We start from the raw sequence: 16,122 nt of genomic DNA on the forward strand, positions 1-16,122 counted from the left end.
TTTGAGTATGGAGGCTTCGTGGTGAGCGCTTCAATTCTTCTTTTGCTGTGGGGCAACATACTGACCCAACTGCTGGTGTAATGATCTGGGCAGCAATTGCACATGACAGTCGGTCACCCCTAGTAGTGATACGAGACACACTAACAGCTCAGCGATTTGTGCAGGACATCCTGTGGCCACTTGTGTTGCCTCTCATGGTAGGGCACCCAGGTGGCATTTTCGGCAGGATAATGCTTGCCCACAGACCAAGGGTTTCCCTGGAATGTCTCCGCCAGATTGCAACACTTCCTTGGCCTTGCCCAGTCATGAGATTTATTGCCAATCGAGCATTTATAGGACACCAACTTTGGCAACCTATGAGTGTGCAGCCAATATCTGTGGGCAAATGTGCCACAGGATAGCTTAGGGAACCTGTATGCCTTCATGTCCAACCATATCTCATCTTGTACTAAGTGGGATACGGTTGGACATGGACTGCCTCCTTTCAGTTGTAAGGTTTTCCCCAATAAACTTCTCCTTTCGCTGTAATATTGTAATCACTTACATATATCATCAGGACATTCACACATAGTTTCATTCGATTCCAACAACTCTTTCTTGGTGCACTATTTTTTGACCAGGAGTATACAGTATACACTGCCTGTCCAAAAAAAAAGTTGCCACCTGGATTTAACTAAGCAAATAGTTATGAGCCTCCTATTGGATAATTACTGCATGGGCAATTATCTTTCAGCTGGCAATAAGTTATTTAACCTCAACTGGTGCAATAAGTTGCTTCTCATTTCTTAAACAACCATGTCGAAAGACACATCTCGTGGTCGTGGAAAAGATGTTAGTCTGTTTGAGAAGGGTCAAATCATTGGCATGCAACAAGCAGAGAAAACATCTAAGGAGATTGCAGAAACTACTAAAATTGGGTTAAGAACTGTCCAACACATTACTAAAAACTGGAAGGATAGTGGGGACCCATCGTATTCAAGGAAGAAATGTGGCGGGGAAAAAATCCTGAATGATCGTCGATCACTTAAACGTTTGGTGAAATCAAATCGAAGTAAAACAACAGTAGAACTCAGGGCTATCTTTAATAGTGAAAGTAAGAGCATTTCCACACGCACAATGCGAAGGGAACTCAAGGGATTGGGACTGAACAGCTGTGTAGCCGTAAGAAAACCACTAATCAGTGAGACAAACCAGAAAAAAAGACTTCAATTTGCTAGGGAGCATAAAGATTGGACTCTGGAGCAGTGGAAGAAGGTCATGTAGTCTGATGAGTCCAGATTTACCCTGTTCTAGAGTGATGGGCGCATCAGGGTAAGAAGAGAGGCAGATGAAGTGATGCACCCATCATGCCTAGTGCCTACTGTACAAGCCTGTGGGGGCAGTGCTATTATCTGGGGTTGCTGCAGTTGGTCAGGTCTAGGTTCAGCAACAGTATGTGCTCCAAGAATGAGGTCAGCTGACTACCTGTCCATACTGAATGACCAGGTTATTCCATCAATGGATTTTTTCTTCCCTGATGGCACGGGCATATTCCAAGATGACAATGCCAGGATTCATCGGGCTCAAATTGTGAAAGAGTGGTTCAGGGAGCATGAGACATCATTTTCACACATGGATTGGCCACCACAGAGTCCAGACCTTAACCCCATTGAGAATTTTTTTATTTTTTTTGGTGGCAACTTTTTTTTTGGACAGGCAGTGTATATAGGATTGATCAGATTTTTTATGAATGTGTTTATCACTGATCAGATCACACAGCATTTATTTTTGGGTCCATGCACATGGCAATGCACTGTGGATTACTGACCATTACATACAACAACTACTGCCATATGTTGCCTCTATCAGGCTTTGTACCCTCTTCTACAGCTAAAATATCTCCATACTACTGCATGCAATGGAATTAGTGAGAAAACTCCTCCATGTGCATGTGTGTAAAATCAGAGGTGCCTTGGAGTACACTATAGGCCCATACAAGGCTGTTTTGAAATTAGTGGAATTGGTTCAAATGGGGTTTTCGTCTGCATTGCCTTTTGCACTCAAAAAATACCAAAACGTCCACAGATCCCGTAAGTCTGTGTTATATGTCCGAATTCACAGGCCATGATGCTAGTGTGAAAAGAGCCTAAAGGCTAATAGAACTGTGTTCATGAAGCCTTAAGCCTCATTCACACGTCAGTGTTTTGGTCAGTGATTTCCATCAGTGATTGTGAGCCAAAACCAGGTGTGGAGCCTCCACAGACATAAGATATAAGGGAAAGATCTGCAGCTGTTCTGTGTTTAGACCCACACCTGGTTTTGGCTCAAAAATCACTGATGGAAATCACTGACCAAACACTGACGTGTGAATGAGGCATTAAGGGAACCTTAAAGGGGTTGTCTCACTTGAGAAAATAAAGGCAAAAGAAAAAAGAAAGGAGGCAGCGCCTCGTGTGTAGAACCTTAAGGATATTGGTAATAAAGGTACACTGATTGTGCTTACCAGATGGGGTTGTGATAAGTCACAACGCCTATGAATCGCCTTGCTGGATTAGTCCCGTCCAGCGTCCAGGGAAGTCTGCGTCTGCTGCCCAGGTCTGTGCCCTTTTCCGTGGATAACGGTTTATGGGATGAGGAAGGATGCGGTTCAAAGTGAATTCAGACCTTTCCAAATGGCGCTGATGCAGAAAGACTCCGGACCACGATATTACCTGGGAAGGTAATCTTTTATTCCTTCCCAGGTAATATCGTGGTCCGGAGTCTTTCTGCATCAGCGCCATTTGGAAAGGTCTGAATTCACTTTGAACTGCATCACTTCAGAAAATAGCATTTATCATGTAGGGGAAGCTAATACAAGCCACTTACTAATGTATTGTGAATGTCAATATTGCCTCCTTTGCTGGCTTGATTTATTTTTCAATCACATTATACGCTGCTCGTTTCCATGGTTACGACCACTCTGCAATCGAGCAGCGGTGGCCATGCTTGCTCACTATAGGAAAAAGTACCAGCCTATGTTGGCTCCTACGGTCTCGGCCACCAGAGAGTCCGGTGCTTTTTCCTATAATGTGCAAGCACGACCACCACGGATGAATTGCAGAGTGGTCGTAACCATGGAAACCAGCAGTGTATAATGTAATGGAAAAATGCATCAAGCCAGCAAAGGAAGCAATATGGATAATAACAATACATTAGTAAGCGCCTTGCATTAAAGGGTAACTGTTTTCATCAAAAAATCCATTTTAGCATATGTTACTGCTGCAGCAGCATTATGCATAAAGCAATCTTTAATTTCTTCACATACCACTGTTTTCCTTGAGTTTTTCCCTTAGTTACGCCTGTTCAAACATTTACAATATGAGGACCTTCTCAAGATGGCTCCTCTGCCAGTTCTCTGAGGCCAAAACTGCTTTCCCTCACTTCCATACACACTAGCTGTAGCAGCCAGAGACAGACAAGCCATAGCAACTGTCTTTTAAGGGAGCAGTGGAAAGGGACGGGGGACATTAATGAAAACTGTTATTATAAGGTAATTACAGATCTTTTGGCAATCATTGGCAGACTAACATGCCTAGCTCTAATAAACTAGCAAATAAAAAAAAATATGACAGTTACACCTTAACTTTGTCTACATGATAAATGCTATTTGCTGAAGTGACAACCCATTTTTAAAGCCTCATGCACATAACTGTATTTTTCCTCCATGTGTTTTCTGCATTTTTTTTTTTTTTTTGCAGATAGCACACTGAGCCATTCATTTCTATGGAGCCATGCACACATCCGTATTTTTTGCAGATCCGTGTGGCCATTCAGCAAATTATATTGTGGAGAAGAATAGCCCTTTCTATTGATGGGTTAGAAAATACAGAATGTACATGTAAGGTACCTGTAGTTTGTGCATCTCCTGTTTGAGGACCAAAATACACCTCAGTCGTGGGCATGAGGCCTAGAATGAAAGGTCAGCATTTTTTCACCATACTTGTCCGTGACCCGGTTTTGCAGATTGGTATTGAGCTGCTATACCAGACACTGTCCAAGGACAAGCATGGCACTGTTTTAGGGAGAAAAATCATACACTTATTTTATGTTCTCGTCCTGAACAAAGACAGCCACTTTAAAGAAGCAAAGTTGGAAAAGCCAGTTTATTGTACAGTAAAATGTGAAAACCATCCACATCAATGTCTACATGTTGAATAGTGGCTATATATATATATATATAGTTATTTGGAGAGATTTATCAAAACTGGTGTAAAGGAAAACTGGCTTAGCTGCCCATAGCAACTAATCAGATTCCGCCTTTCATTTTCTAAAGGAGCTGTGAAAAATGAAAGGTGAAATCTGATTGGTTGTGGCAACTAAACCAGTTCTACTTTACACTAGTTTTGATAAATCTCGCCCAATATCCCTGCGACATCAGACCACCACAGAACATCTTCTGGTCTAGTACTTCTCTGGAGAGATAATTTGCTGCCAGCCATTACTATAAGGACTTGTTTCATTCTCAACCAATATGTATTTGACTGGAAAACAAAACAATTTACCATTTTTAATGGTAGTTCGAATATTATTTTGTTTTATGTCCACAAAAATCTATGTTTCACTCAACATCTGAGGTAAATAAAAAATTAAAATAAAAACAACCACAGTAAAGAAACTAGGTTGTCAGAGTTTCCATAATGCACCAACTCTGCAGGAAGTTACTAGGTTGTCAGGACTCCCTTAATACACAATCTTCTACTTGGCAGGGAAGTTACTAGGTGGCTGGAGCTCCTGTAATACATCTGCACCTACACTGCAGTGGAATAACTATCTGCAGTGGAATAACTATCTGCAGTGGAATAACTATGTTGTCAGAGTTTCCATAATGCACCAACTCTGCAGGAAGTTACTAGGTTGTCAGGACTCCCTTAATACACAATCTTCTACTTGGCAGGGAAGTTACTAGGTGGCTGGAGCTCCTGTAATACATCTGCACCTACACTGCAGTGGAATAACTATCTGCAGTGGAATAACTATCTGCAGTGGAATAACTATGTTGTCAGAGTTTCCATAATGCACCAACTCTGCAGGAAGTTACTAGGTTGTCAGGACTCCCTTAATACACAATCTTCTACTTGGCAGGGAAGTTACTAGGTGGCTGGAGCTCCAGTAATACATCTGCACCTACACTGCAGTGGAATAACTATCTGCAGTGGAATAACTATCTGCAGTGGAATAACTATGTTGTCAGAGTTTCCATAATGCACCAACTCTGCAGGAAGTTACTAGGTTGTCAGGGCTCCCTTAATACACAATCTTCTACTTGGCAGGGAAGTTACTAGGTGGCTGGAGCTCCAGTAATACATCTGCACCTACACTGCAGTGGAATAACTATCTGCAGTGGAATAACTATGTTGTCAGAGTTTCCATAATGCACCTCCACCAACTCTGTTACCCTGAAGAATACCGCTTTCCGAATGAAAAAGAACGAAATAGCAATTAGGCCCTCCCCATCTTCTGGCCATGTTGGCTGTAGATGTACCTTGCTTCTAACTAATTTCTCACATAGCAGTAAAAGAAAGTGGTCAAGGCATCTTATTCCTTATTGTTGAGAGTTCCAGGTCTTAGCGTTTAGGTTTTTTCTTCTTCTGCATAGTAAAGCTCAAGAGCTAAGATTCAAGATGTTCAGTTGTCAGCCAGTGTGGTCAGCTGTAGCTTCAGTCTCTTGTTGGCTGACCGATTCCTAAGGATCCTCCCAAAAATTTAAGGAAAAGCCATAAGACAAATAGCCGTTTGGTCTGTATACCATCAAAGGAAAGTCAAAAATCTGCAAAAGACAACAAAATGATGTGTTAATGTCAGACGTGTGGCATACAGCCATACAAATCTGGGACATTGGTTCTTAAACTACACCACACACAAGTGCAGGATCAGAGTAGAAGCAGGATAAGTTTGTAGTTTGGTACCATGGAGACTCATAGGTCTGTATAAGAGCTGTGGACACAAAATAGATATTTAAAATTTCTACAGTTCTAGGTACATTTGACATAAAAAAAAAATCTCTGGATAGGTCATCAGTATCTGATTGGTGGCCGCCTTCTCTCTGCTTTTCCTAGGCTGAGTGACAACACATTCATTGATCACGTGGCCTAGGAGTAGCTCATTTAGGTGAATGGGGCTGAGCTGCAATACCAAGCACAGCCGCTATACGATGTGCGGCGTTCTGCTTGGTAAGGCTACTTTCACACTCGCGTTTGGTGCAGATCCGTCATGGATCTGCACAGACAGATCTGCACCAATAATACAACCCCATGCATCCGTTCAGAACGGATCCGTTTGTATTATCTTTAACATAGCCAAGACGGATCTGTCATGAACTCCACTGAAAGTCAATGGAGGACGGATCAGTTTTCTATTGTGCCAGATTGTGTCAGTGAAAACGGATCCGCCCCCATTGACTTACATTGTGTGTCAGAACACATCCTTTTGGCTTAGTTTCGTCAGACGGACACCAAAACTCTGCAAGCAGCGTTTTGGTATCCGCCTCCAAAGCGGAATGGAGACGGAACGGAGGCAAACTGATGCATTCTGAGCGGATCCTTATCCATTCAGAATGCATTAAGGGCAAACTGATCCGTTTTGGACCGCTTGTGAGGGCCCTCACAAACGGAAACCAAAACGCCAGTGTGAAAGTAGCCTGAGTTGTGAGAAGGCAGCGACGCTCAAAACAGCTGATCAGCAGGGGTCCCAGGTGTTGGACCCCCACCGATCAGATACTAATGACCTATCCTGAGAATAGATCATCCATGAAAAAATCTTGGAAAACCCTTTTAAGGCTACTTTCACACTTGCGGCAGTGTGATCCGGCGGGCAGTTCCGTCGTCGGAACTGCCCGCCAGATACGCCGATCTGCATGTGACTGAAAGCATTTGTGAGACGCATCTGGATGCGGATCCGTCTCACAAATGCATTGCAAAAACGGATCCGTCATGTATCTTTTTTCACATTTTTACCGGTCTGCGCAGGCCGGAAGGACGGATCCGGCATTCCGGCACTAATACATTCTTATGGGGAAAAATGCAGGATCAGGCATTCCGGCAAGTCTTCGTTTTTTTTTCGCCGGAGATAAAACCGTAGCACGCTACGGTTTTATCTTTCGCCTGATCAGTCAAAACGACTGAACTGAAGACATCCTGATGCATTCTGAACGGATTACTCTCCTTTCAGAATGCATGGGGATATACCTGATCAGTTATTTTCCGGTATAGAGCCCCTGTGACGGAACTCTATGCCGGAAAAGAAAAAACGCTAGTGTGAAAGTACCCTAAAATATAATGAAGACATGATGTTAATATTACATTTGCTGACTAATAAAACAACCAGATTCATCTATCCTGCATTCAGTATTCTACTGTTTATATAGTATATTTAATTACGCTGTACATTATAAGACTATAATGTGTTTGCCTAAAATTTTAATATGCACACAAAACTTTTACCGTCAGTTAATTACTAACAAAGCAAGCCAAATCACTAGTGTGAATAAGCTGTGTGTAAACAGATTGGCGTGTCCATAAAGTGCCGACTCCAGTAGTGTTATCTGAAATGAATGCGCATTTGTGTTATCAGCCGTTGTATCTTTCCAGCGTAGCTTCACCTTTCATCCCAGATGACAGCAGCCCAGCAGCTGTCTCTCTGTCCCTTTACAGGCCCTACGAAAACATACAGAGCATGGAGCAAATAAAACCCGTGTATAACATGAATCCCAGGGGCAGAAAGTAGCCCAGGAAAGTAGCCCAGGAAAAAAAACTAAAAGTGGCCTCATGTTGTCAACGGGTCCAAATAGAAGTTGGGCCTAAACAAGTAGGCAGGGACAACTGAAGTAGGCGGGGCCTGCAATACCATAGTGCAGCACAGAATACCGCCCCAGCAGAACTAAAATAACACAGGGCAGCACAAAATCCTGCCACCCCAACCACAGTATTCAACTGTATCACCATCATGAGAACGGTAATACAGTTGAGTTCAGGAGGGCACCTTTGGCCGTTGAGCATGAGATCATTATGTACTTGGCCTGCAGCCATCAAGAGGGCTTGAGTGGCCCTCTAGACATCGGCCCGCTGGGAAATTTCCCTGTAGGTTCTATGGTCAATCCGCCCCTGACGAATCCAATGTATGTTTACAGTAGGGGGCACATACGAGCCATCTCTTTGGAGAGATCAAAACTAACGCAAAAAAACAGTTGAGCATTTGCATATATAATAAAGGGGTTGGCTCATCTCAGAGCCTGATAGAATATTGCTATGATATGCCATGAATGTCAGAGGGTGGGTGTGGCTGCACATCTGCTCCTGTTCTGGAGATAGGAGCGGGTCCCGCTCTATCTGACATTGATGGCATACCCTAGCCAGGGGCATACTGGCCATAGACCCTACAGGGAAATTTCCCGGTGGGCCAACAACCTTGGGGCCACCTGACTCCTCCTCATGGCCGCCGGCTGGGTACTTAATGATCTGATGCTCTCAGCATTAATAAATGCTAGGAGCATCAAGTAATAATGTACCTGGCTGGCAGAAGAAAGTGCCCTCCTGTATTCAAGTGTATTGCCATGCTCGGGACGGTGGTACAATTTGAATGCAGCAATGTGGGCTGCAGTGTCTTCTGCTGCACTTTTTTTTATCTCGTTTTGCTCGGGCCATATTTTGCTGGCTCTGCCTTCTTGTGTTGCCTTGCCCTCTGTCAATTTGGACCCGCCTAAAACATGGGGCCACTTTTTATTTTTTTTTCATTGCCACTTTAAAGGGGTTCTCCAAAAATTAAGAATATTAAAATACTTAAATATTACTTTGTTATAGGTATATTACCAAATACCTTTCATTAGTTATAATGGCTCATTTTGTCTGGGAAGCAATCATTAGAAGAAATAAAATGGCCGCTGTCCTATTAGTACTCAAAAGACCTGTCCTAATCACACAGAAGGACAAGGTACTACAGAACGCTGAGGTAAAAGGCTGCCTCCTCCTCTCTGCTCTACTTGTCAGGGATTATGATCCTGAATACAGATGATAAGATCTTCAGCTGAATCTCTGTAGGAATAGAGTTCATGAGGAGACATGAAGTACAGAGAGGAGGAGGGGGTAATGAGCAGCAGCTCTTGTAGGCAGTCTCCATTACCTCAGCCCCACATTACCGCGGACTGTCCTGTCCGTTTTCTCTGTACCTCATGTCCTTGTTCTCACTGCTATTGTAACATCATACATTATGTAATCTGTGCATGTACTGGAGAATTCAAAAATTGATGTTCAATTTAAATATGATTCATTGAACACAGTACCTTAAAACAGAACAAGAAGAAATAGAAGAAAAGATTTTTCTGGCCATTTTTCCTTAAAGATAACCCGTCACCGATCAGCTGTTTGAAGAGGCTGCAGTTTTCTGGTGAGCGCTTACCAAGCACAGCGCCGTAGTGTGGTGGCTGTGCTTGGTATTGCAGCCCAGGCCCATTCACTTGACTGACACTGAGCTGCTCGTAGGCAGTGTGAGCAAAGGACAAGATGTCACTGGCCTAGGAAGAGGCTGCAGGACTCACCCAAGCGCCGCAGCCTCTTCACACAGCTGATCGAGAGTCAGCCCCCCACAAAAAACCCTTTAAACGGGTTGGCCCATCTCATACATTGGGGGCATATCTCTAGGACATGCCTATAATGTCTGATAGGTGTGGATCCCAGAGGTGGGACCCGCACCTATCTCTAAAACGAAGCCCACAAAGTGAAGTATAATGGATCGCACACATACTATTTTAGTCCCATAGAAATAAATGGAAGGTGACTGTGCATGCGCGGTCTGCTCTCCTTCACTTTGCAGGCTCTGTTCTAGAGATAGATGCTGATCCCACGTCTGGGACCTTCATCTATCAGATATTGGGGGCATATCCTAGCAATATGTCCCAATGTATGATATGGACCAACCCCTTTATGGGATCTTTTTACCATGAAAAAATGTTAGTGTGAGAGAAGCCAGAAAATCAGTACCGTTAAAATTCAGAAAGATTTTCACCACACATGGCCAGTTCCTCCTTAGCGTCACTGTGTGTGACAATCCCCGTTGACACAATATGGTGCAATTGCAAACGGATCCGTCCCCCATTGACTTTCAATGTAAAGTCAGGAGTCCCTATTATACCATCGGATCTGAGTTTTCTCCAATCCGATGGTATATTTTAACTTGAAGCGTCCCCATTACCATGGGAACGCCTCTATGTTAAAATATACCATCGGATTTGAGTTATATCGTGAAAACTCAGATCCGACAGTATATTCTAACACAGAGGCGTTCCCATGGTGATGGGGTCGCTTCAAGTTAGAATATACTAAGAACTGTGTACATGACTGCCCCCTGCTGCCTGGCAGCACCGATCTCTTACAGGGAGCTTTGATCCGCACAATTAACCCCTAAGGTGCGGCACCTGAGGGGTTAATTGTGCATATCATAGCCCCCTATAAGAGATCAGGGGCTGCCAGGCAGCAGGGGGCAGTTATGTACACAGTTCTTAGTATATTCTAACTTGAAGCGACCCCATCACCATGGGAACGCCTCTGTGTTAGAATATACTGTCGGATCTGAGTTTTCACAAAGTGAAAACTCAGATCTAAAAAAAGCTTTTATGCAGACGGATCAGCGGATCCGTCTGTGTAAAAGTAGCCTACGGACACGGATGACGGACGCGGATGACAATCTTGTGTGCATCCGTGTTTTTTCACGGACTCATTGACTTGAATGGGTCCGTGAACCGTTGTCCGTCAAAAAAATAGGACAGGTCCTATTTTTTTGACGGACAGGAAACACGGATCATGGATGCGGATGAAAAACGGTGCATTTTCCAAGTTTTCAACAGACCCATTGAAAGTCAATGGGTCCGCAGAAAATCACGGAAAACAGAACAACGGACACGGATGCACACAACGGTCGAGTGCATGAGGTCAAAAAGCAATACAAAATGCCACAAAAAAACTTTAAAAATTACAAGCAAAACGTAGTGAATACCTCCCAACTTTTTGGACGGTCAAAGAGGGACACATGGTTCATTGTGTGAAAGAGCAATTTTTTCTACATATTTATACGCTTTAATAGTTTTCTTTTACACAATAGTGCAAAAATTATTTGAATATAGATATTTCTACAATCCTAATTGCATCAAGGCGAGCACTAATATACAGATGGGAACCGGACAAACACTTTCTGGATCAATTTTGTAAATATAATCATTCAAATCTATACCTGAGATCAAAAAGAGGGACATTTAAGGATCAAAGAGGGACACAGGGACTTGGCGTAAAAGTAGGGACTGTTCTTTCAAAAGAGGGACACTTGGAAGGTCTGCGTAGTGTGACACCAGCCTTTAACCTTTTTTAATCAGCAGCTTTCTCAATTAAATCTGTGATATATGTAGGCCCAAATCATCCATCTGAGGAGTTCTGGCCTCACTCAGTATCTGCTCTTCCTCAGTTTGATTGTCCGGTCATTATCTGGGGTTCATATATAAACACACAAACCCAAAAGCCCCCCTCTCTGCCCCCTACTACTCTTGTCTGAGCAGAGATGATTATACTGAGCCTTGTGAAGAATGTATTACATCTGGATTAGTGTTTGAAAGTCAAAGCTGAGATCTAAACAAGCTGCCAACAAAAGGATCTTGCGGATCATTAACCCCATAGGGTCAATACTGCAAGCAGGAGACCTGCCGTTACCAGAGACCACACGGTGGGCCTAATGTACCAAGCAGTAAGAAAGTAAGCATGGAATTTGTAAGCTTCTTGATGAATTTTGCCATTGTCTTTACAGCAGCCAATGTAATAGCGCTTATCGGGTTACCATTTATTTCATAGTCGCACCAATAATTTTTTGCACTGACATTCCACTATAAGAGCTTGTTCACATGTCACTGAATCACAGATGTGCAATGTCTATGTTCTCCACGGACTGCATACGGATCCATTGTCTTTAAAGGAATTGGCCCATCTCATACATTGGGGACATATCCCGAGAATATGCTCCCAAAGTCTGATAGGTGCGGTACCCACCTCTGGAATGAGAAGGAGAGCGCACCATACATGCTTGGCCAACCTCCATTCATTTCTATGGGACTGCCGAAAATAGCCAAGCGCATCAGCCCCATAGAAGTTAATGAGTGGTGGCCGCGCTTGTACGGTGCACTTTCCCCATTCCTTTCCTATGGGATTTCCGAAAATAGCTGAACGCAGACGTGCAACCACTTTAATTTGTGTATTCCCTGTGGGTCAGTGGAAAAAACATGGAGGCATGTACTACTTTGGTCCATGATGCAGACCAAACACACCCATTCAGATCTATGGGTCCATGAAAACCACTGATAGATCACTGATGCCATCAATGTTCTGTCAGTGATTTTCACTGGCCATTGGTAGGAAACACTCAGACACACGGACCAACAACGGACCCTTGCCAGAAATCTTCACGGATGAAATACTGATGCCTTCACTGACAGACGTATGAATAAGGTCTAAGACGGGAGCGTTGGGGCATCAACTAAAATGTCCACTTAGGAGAAAATAGGAGGCATGGTGGTCCACAGGCAAGATAATAGGGAACGTTTGAGAGGACTTGCTTGTGCTGATTACCGCACAAGCTCCTGGGACCCACTGCATAATCTGTAACAGGGTCTCCTCCCCTCCAAATTTATAATGGTGCCTTCTTATGTGAATGTAAATGGGCCCTTGGACCCCCTCCTTCTGAAACCAGGGTCCAGCTAGGATTGTACCTTCTATAGATACATCCTGCCATCATACATCTCGATGGGGTCATGGGTCCACATGACAGCAAATGTTGTATACATGTTGTATCTCTGATACTTCTCTCCTTCTGTACCAGTCTGTAACTCGTCTTGTTCCTGCTTAGTGCACTTGTCTGTATTATGTGTGTGCACCGCTTATCATATGTACAGCGCTATGGAATGAATGGCGCTTTAATAATAAATAATAATAAAATAATAATAATATATGCCCCAAAAACATAGACCAAAACAGTAAGTTCCGTTTTGTGCACCATATTGTGCAAGTCATGTAAATGAGGTGTAACACACAGTATTTTCTCAAACAGTTCCTGAAAATGATTTGATAACAGTTTTTTACGGAAAATTCCATAGCAAACTGTACCCCAATATTTAAAAAGCATCTGTCACCATGATAAACCCTACCAAACTAGGCATAGTGCCTGGTAGGGTTTATTGTTCAATGCTACCTTCCTTTCTGAAATTGGATGTTCCATTACAGATAAATCATAACTTTTACGAATATGCTAATGAGCACAGAGGATGGAGGAGCTCGGAGCACCCTTTCACCTCCTCTTCTTCCCCATCACTATTCCATGTCATGCACTGATTGACAGCACCAGGCATCCTCATCTCCGATGCCTGGCCCTGAAACCTTGCTCATGTGGCGGTGAGATTACAATTGATGCATGTTCAGTTGATCTTGTTCAGTAGCCCCTATCTGAGATCCAAACTGTGCATGCGCCGATTGTAATGTTGCTAGCGCATGCATGAGATTTCAGGGTCAGGCACTGGGGCAGTGAGGATGTCTGGCCCAGTCAATCAGTGGAGGAAGGAGAATGGCAGCAGGGGAGGGGAGGAGTTGAAGCGGCGCCCTGAGGGGCTAGGCCTACCCTTCGGTGCTCCGAGCTTCATTAGCATATATAATAAAAGTTAGAATTTCTATGCAACAGAACATCCGATAGCAGAAAGAAAGGAGGTTTAATAGGGTTTAATAGGGTTAATCATGATGACAGATGCCCTTTAATATTTCATCCATGTTTCATTCCTCATGTTATCTACCACCACGCCTCCCACCCTCTACACGGCTTGATTACAGAGCGATGCTACATTGTGGTTTTACACATCCCGCAGCTATGAAGTGGCTGTCACCGGCCTAAACTGTACACTGAATTACATTACTTCAACAATGGATGAGAATGACAAATATCCTCGGAAACACTGAGCAGACTGATTGTATCTGTTGTGGGTGCACTGGCACCAGTCGGCGGCATGTCCAGGCCTGTCCTGCCTCCGGCTAAGAAGCCTCCTCTCAGCTAGTGAGGAAATCTGCAACTGCTGATTAAGCAACATTCCTGAGTAGATGCTTCTGTATCCACGTCAATCCCATGCCAGGTTGCTATGCTCCACCTGAGCCAGCTAGTACTATTTTGCGGCTACTTCCCACAATAAACACTGAGGCAGGTTTACAGCTCAGTTTTATATGGAGCCATTAGCTCCAGGAAGTCTATGGGAAATATTAAATGCTAGACAAAGCGAGGTCTACACGACGACATAAGTTGCGCGACAGATAGGGCGCAACTACACATGCAACATTTGTCGCGTGACATTTTGTTGCACCAATTTCGCGCAACAGTTTTTATAATGGTAGTCTACGGTGTCGCACTGCGGCATGCGACATGCTGCGACTGCAACGCGACAGTCGCAGAAAAATCATCTCGAATGATTTTGGCGACTGTCGCGTCGCAGTCGCAGCATGTAGCATGTCGCAGTTCGACACCATAGACTACCATCATAAAAATTGTCGCGCGACATTGGTGCAACAAAATGTTGCCGTGTAGACTTAGCCAAACTCTTTTTTTGGAGTGGTGTTTTTTTCGCCCTTGAGGTGCATTTTTGGGTGTATGGCGTTTTTCTCTCCTAGACCACCATTAGTGTTTTTTTGCAGCTTCAAAAAACGCATGTGCAAAGTATGTTGGTATTTTTGCATGGCGATTTTTTATATTTTTTACCAATGCTTTTTTCTCCATACAGCTCTACAGAGGAAGTGACATTGCGGATGGGACCACATACTTTTCTATAAGAAGCCAGCAAAAAAATGCTGATCGAATCAGGCGTATTTTAGGTGTTTTTTTTTACCCCCCAACAAAGCCACGTGTTGTATGTCTATCACTTATATAAGGGGAGTGTCCATCCCTCAGGTCTAATTATGCAACAAGTGCGGTTTATTATCTGAGAAATTTGATTGGTTTGACCTTCCCTTATAGGTGACCGTGATATCTATGTATTTTAGTCTATGAGTTAGGCCCCTTTCACACGGGCGAGTATTCCGCGCGGATGCGATGCGTGAGTTGAACGCATTGCACCCACACTGAATTCTGACCCATTCATTTCTATGGGGCTGTGCACACGAGCGGTGATTTTCACGCATCACTTGTGCGTTGCGTGAAGATCGCAGCATGCTCCTCTTTGTGCGTTTTTCACGTAACACAGACCCTATAGAAGTGAATGGGGTTGCGTGAAAATCGCAAGCATCCGCAAGCAAGTGCGGATGTGGTGCGATTTTCACGCACGGTTGGTAGGTGACGATCGGGATGGGGACCCGATCATTATTATTTCCCCTTATAACATGGTTATAAGGGAAAATAATAGCATTCTGAATACAGAATGCATAGTACAATAGGGCTGGAGGGGTTAAAATAAATAAATAAATAATTTAACTCACCTTAATCCACTTGTTCGCGCAGCCCACATCTCTTCTGTCTTTATCTGTGAGCAATAGGACCTTTGGTGACGTCACTACGCTCATCACATGATCCATCACCATGGTGATGGATCATGTGATGGACCATGTGATGAACGCAGTGACGTCATCAAAGGTCCTATTGCTCACAGATGAAGACAGAAGAGATGTGGGCTGCGCGAACAAGTGATTAGGTGAGTTAAATCATTTTTTTATTTTTTTTAACCCCTCCAGCCCTATTGTACTATGCATTCTGTATTCAGAATGCTATTATTTTCCCTTATAACCATGTTATAAGGGGAAATAATACAATCTACACTACAACTAACCCAAACCTGAACTTCTGTGAAGAAGTTCGGGTCTGGGTACCACAATCGGTTTTTTATCACGCGCGTGCAAAACACATTGCACCCGCGCAATAAAAACTGAACATCGGAACGCAATCGCAGTCAAAACTGACTGCAATTGCGTTCCTACTCGCGCGGGTTTGCCGCAATACACCGGGACGCATCCGGACCTAATCCGGACACGCCCGTATTAAAATAGGCCTTAGGGTCCATTCACACGTCCGTAATCTATTGCGGATCCGCAGTACACCCGGCCTGCACCCCCATAG

General features: G+C 43.7%; 1 long non-coding RNA gene across 1 annotated transcript; it reads right to left on the bottom strand.

Annotated features, from left to right (window-relative positions):
- Positions 1-4,102: 4,102 nt before the first annotated feature.
- Positions 4,103-5,780, bottom strand: LOC121002412. Its single transcript, XR_005779292.1, has 2 exons — positions 5,331-5,780; positions 4,103-5,142 (listed from the first exon to the last, which is right to left on the bottom strand). It is a non-coding gene; the product is annotated as an uncharacterized LOC121002412 (long non-coding RNA).
- Positions 5,781-16,122: the final 10,342 nt, after the last annotated feature.

The sequence above is a fragment of the Bufo bufo genome, chromosome 1 (assembly GCF_905171765.1).
Source record: "Bufo bufo chromosome 1, aBufBuf1.1, whole genome shotgun sequence".
Lineage (NCBI taxonomy): Eukaryota > Metazoa > Chordata > Amphibia > Anura > Bufonidae > Bufo > Bufo bufo.